Source organism: Limulus polyphemus, unplaced genomic scaffold (assembly GCF_000517525.1).
Source record: "Limulus polyphemus unplaced genomic scaffold, Limulus_polyphemus-2.1.2 Scaffold3510, whole genome shotgun sequence".
NCBI classification, from domain to species: Eukaryota; Metazoa; Arthropoda; class Merostomata; order Xiphosura; family Limulidae; genus Limulus; species Limulus polyphemus.
The window spans coordinates 7,765-12,861 of NW_013669120.1; the positions used below are offsets into that span (position 1 = coordinate 7,765).

Consider the following 5,097-nt stretch of genomic DNA (forward strand, 5'->3'; position numbering starts at 1 on the left):
GTATGATAGTTGGCAAATAAAATGTTCACATCTGTTTTGTTTTCAGTACTTTTTCATATCAAATTTTTAACTGAAATTTTCTGATTTATTTATTGATACGTTGATTAATTACGGTATTGTAGAAAATACAATTTATATAGATATATTATGTAATTTTTTAATTATCTTATATCAGGCGCCAGAAGTGTTATTGATTATAAACAAACGGTTCCACTCCATTCGTCCAGATACAAGAACAAGAAACAATAACAATACTTATAAACAAGTAATCTGAGATCTGCAGTACATTTCATACTTACTCCATTCTAATGTTAAAGGCCCCCAATTGGCACAGCGGATTGTCTGCGGACTTCCAACGCTAGAATCCGGGTTTCGATACTCGCGGTGGGCAGAGCACAGATAGCTCATTGTGTAGCTTTGTGCTTAATTACAAACAAACTAACGTTAAATATGAACTTTTCTATTACTATTTTTAATCAACTTTATTTTTTCCTTTGAAAAGTATCTGATGAAACCTGTACCAGACGTACAAAGTATCTGATGAAACCTGTACCAGACGTACAATTATATACAAATATCAATTCAAAAATGTAAACTGTATGCTATTTTACTACTTAGAAGAAGAAGAAATATAAAAAATTAATTCCAAGAGTTGTCGTACATTCATATCTGAAGTTAATATTACAATATATGAATGAAAAACAAACATATAATGAAAGCACAAAGTTACTCTTTAAGAATATATGGTAATGACTTCTCGACCTCCACCTCGCACCATCAAAACCCGGTCTAAACCTTCGGTTAACACTTCTAGGAATTCCATGTAGTTCTCTTCTCCTATCTGCATTTTTGGTGGTCCTGGTAAGTTGATGATGATCAGCTGTGCTCCGTGAGATTTGTTAACAATAACTTCATTGAGCTTCACTGCGGTGTGCATTCGTCGGACGTTGGTGTCATCTGGTTTAACAGACATTAACTGGTTAAAGGAATTATCGCTTCTGAGATGTTCAGCTGGTTTCTCTTCAAAAGACTGTTCAGTTGCTTTCTGTGGGTATGGTGTTTCTGAATGATTTTTAATGTCATTCAGAGAACCCTGCGATGAGTGCTCAGGACTGCACGTAAAGATGACTGGGATTGGTATTTGGCCTGTAGCAGTTTCAACATCATGTTGTTCACTCATCAGTGGTACACATACTTGTCCTTCTGAAGTGTTGATGTGACGTACGATAGGCTGAAGTTCATTTTCTTCATATGAAATTTCACTAACACCGAACCGAACTTTATTTTTTGAAAGACGTCGTGAAAACTGTCGATTTTCCACTGCTGACTGCACGCTTTTCAGAGTTTCGTGTCTTGTGAGCTGTAGCTGTTTAACCATTTCAATGCGCTGTTCCATCATTAGAGTTTTTTCGTATGTATATGATGATATATCACTATCCACCATCTCAACCACTTCTACATCGGCATCAATGCGAAGATGATACAGGAAAATTGCAAGATCCTTTTTCATTTGAATGCTGTTATCTTCAAGTTGAGCAACAGTAAATATTCGCAGCCTGCAGTTTTTCCACACTCTATGCTGCTGAAGTAAGAATGGCAAAAGCATCAAAAGACCGCCATCCTGGACAATCCACCATACATCAATGTATCCCACTTTTTTCTCAGTGCTTTCAGGAAAAACATCCACTCCTTTGGGCACAAGGAGAGCATTTCTACTAACAGAAACAAGACGGATAGTATCTATAAAGACTTTCCATGATCGCTCGTCTGTAGATTGTCTCCACCCGTTTGGCCAACCAAGGATAACAGTGTTGTGTTTCAGTCCCCCTAAACCAGCAGTCTGAATGAAATGACTAATGCCATTTGTGATGTTTTTATTCACTACCACTTCAGCAAAACCTTTAATTCTTTCGTTAGTCATGATATTTCTGAGAGATTGTTTTGCTGCTTGAGCTTCACTATATGTGTCAGTATAGTTGCCTTTTAACACAGAACAAACGAGAATCAAGCCTTTCCCTGCTTTCAACTGAGCAGCAAATGAGATAAGTTTTGGATAACGAGGAGTCAAATCTTCATTCAACTCACACAGCACTAAGATCTGAGGTCTCCAGTTTTTGGTGTGTGGCTGACCTTCCTCAAGTCGCAATAGGCTGAAACGAGCTGCTGACAATGCCAATCCACGAATTCCATCACCCCATTCTTTCTCTGCTCCTCTAAATTCTATGTATTTATAAATACACCCAGCAATAAGCATGGCTCCAAGAGCATAGTACCAGCTAGATAAAAACATAACAACTAAGCACAGAAATACGCCAAGCAAAGAAAGAGTCCAGTGATAATATCTAAACCGCGGCCGCCAGCTTGGAGTGTGAAGTAAAGACTGTAGAGTACAAGCCAAGTTAACAAACATATAGCACATCAGAAAAAACATAGTTAGAATAGGAGCTATAAAGTCCAAGTTTCCAACTAATATCCCACACTCACAAATAGCTAAAGTTAGAAAGATAGCATATACTGGTTCATTTCTAGAAGAGCTATATTCAAAACAGTTTAGGAAAGGAATAATTTCGTCTTTGGCAATGGCCTGCATCAGGCGTGGAGCACCTGTCAGTGACTGCAAACCTGCTCCAATTGTTGAAAACAATGAGCCAATTACAATCACCATTGGATGGGGCCAGGCCAGAGCAGCAACAGCTAGTTGTCCACGTACACTTTCACCAAATTTGTCTCGAATAAATAGGTTGTTAAAGGACCCAGCAAAAAGGAGAACTCCAGAAAGATAAACTACTGATGTGGTAACCTGAGCTGCCAAAGTTCCAGTTGGAATTGACTTTTGGGCATCTTTTAGATCCCCAGATCTATTTGAACCAGCCATGATGCCTGTACATGATGGAAAGAAAATAGCAAGTAAAATTGTGAATGATGATGTAATATCAACGGAAATCTGATTGTACGTGTTTGTTCCATACAAAGTAGAGTCCATCGATATTGAAACAATGTCTCCTTTATGTCTGTACCTAGGTTGTACATTGGTATTGAATGTACCTGACCCTAAACCAGGAATTCCTAACATTTCTTTGACATCATTTTGTAAGAAGTAAGGGTCACACTGAACAGTGTTACTCAGTTCATTGCTGGTCTTACAGTATATGTAGTAGAGCGATCCACTGATGTTGGGATTCTTGGAACATGAAGAAAATTGTTCATTGTTTAATATTCGGTTTCCCAGGACACACATTTTCAAGTCCTGCCTTCCATTGAAGTTCACAAAAATACCAACATATACCAAAAGAATAGACACTAACACACATATAAGTGCTACTGGAGCGAACAAACTTACAAATTTTACTCCAATAAAAACAAACGTACCAAGGATTATTAACAGTATTGTTCCATAAACTCTAAAGTTATTGTACATAATATCTGGGTCTTTACCTAAATCTCCAAAGAGCGAAAACTCGGGAAAGAGATACAGTAAGAAAATTTCCACAGCTCCAGTAATATACATTGCTCCAGCAACAGAAGTTGCAAGATAAAACAAAACTCCAACAGCACCTCCAAATTCTGGACCTAATGCTCTTGATATCATAAAGTATGAACCTCCTGCTGGAACAATACCGTTGGTAGCAATAGCACTCAATGATATACACGTAGTGAATGTGACACAACAGCTCAAAAACACTATAAAAAAACTTTCTACCACGCCTGCAGTTCCAACGATCCACACTAGACGAATAAAGAACAAAACTCCTAATATGTTCTGAATGCATGGAAAGTAAACGCCGGAAATGGTTCCTAAATTGGCTTTTTTTGGAGGTTTAGCAGCATTACCACTTCCTTCGGTAACGGGTGGCATAGTGACGTTGTAGTTAGCAAGGGTGCTGAGCAGGCTGGCCACTCGTTCATTTTCAGATGTTTCTTCGTGAAAAAGGTACATATTCCTTTCATATCCTGAAATATTTTCATCGTCAAGAATAGCATCTTCAGAAGTGTGAGTACGCACATTCGATTCGTCAAGTTCGTCACCGGCCAAGGAAGTGGCCTGCGATGTTGTCCCACAATTTACTTCTTCGGTTTCCGAGGGAAGAGGGTTTTCCTCGGGTTTAGTTACCGTAAATTTGGAGGACATTCAGAATGAATTAGATTATATTTTAAATGAAAGTTACAGTTTCGATATCAGATCTTGACCGAACATAAGCTATCATTTATTGTCAAGGTCTGGGCAACAATAACTTCCCGAATATAAGACCAAGAACGATCGAGAAACGCCGGAAACAACCGGTTTTAAAATGAATTCTGCGCATGGTCTTCTCAGAGCCGCTTGAAAAAATATTTCTAACATTTAGCGCCATCTAAAGGTTGCAGTAAAATAAATTAACGTATTTTCATGACAACAGCAGAATAAAGCTGCAAGTAAGTGTGTGTCTATAATATTTTTGTGATACTTCAATTTTTATATTTTTACATTTCATAAAATATTCTACAAGAAATGGAAATGACCTCATATGAATTATTTGATGAAACATAAGATAATTTCATAATATTTATAACATCATCAGACTGTTATATTACTAAATTTACATATTAATGTTAGGATATTCGATTTTCTACTAGGGCTCTGAAAATAAATAAATTAAGATGTTAAAAATTGTGTGTAGACTATTGAAATATACTACTAACAAAATCTTAAAATAAATTCGATGACGAGGAACCCACTTTGAGACTAATAATGGTTGGAGACGGCTTGAATGGGTAATGAAGAAAAACTTTAATATAAGTTTAACATAACAGCAAATGTACAACGTTTCGACAAGGTTTTGTCATCATCAGGTACAAGTAATTTACATTTACACGGACAAATATATATAAATATATATACAGTATTGAACAGAGAAGTCACATGACCGGATACTGTTGCAAAACTTAGAAGAGGTATCTTGGCACCCCGGGGTGTTGGTTTAGAGTAGGGTTGTTTTGTTCAATTAAGATGGATTCCTTGATTTTCCGTTTGCTTATGTTGGGTTCTTTGTTTAAAATGACTGTGTTTTTAATAGATATAATATGGTATTTTGAGTTACAATGGTGAAAAACATGGGA

The 5,097-nt window shown here is 36.9% G+C and overlaps 1 pseudogene; it reads right to left on the reverse strand.

Moving 5' to 3' along the window:
• Nucleotides 1-441: 441 nt before the first annotated feature.
• Nucleotides 442-4,265, reverse strand: LOC106469480 (annotated as a pseudogene).
• Between the last annotated feature and the right edge of the window lie 832 nt (nucleotides 4,266-5,097).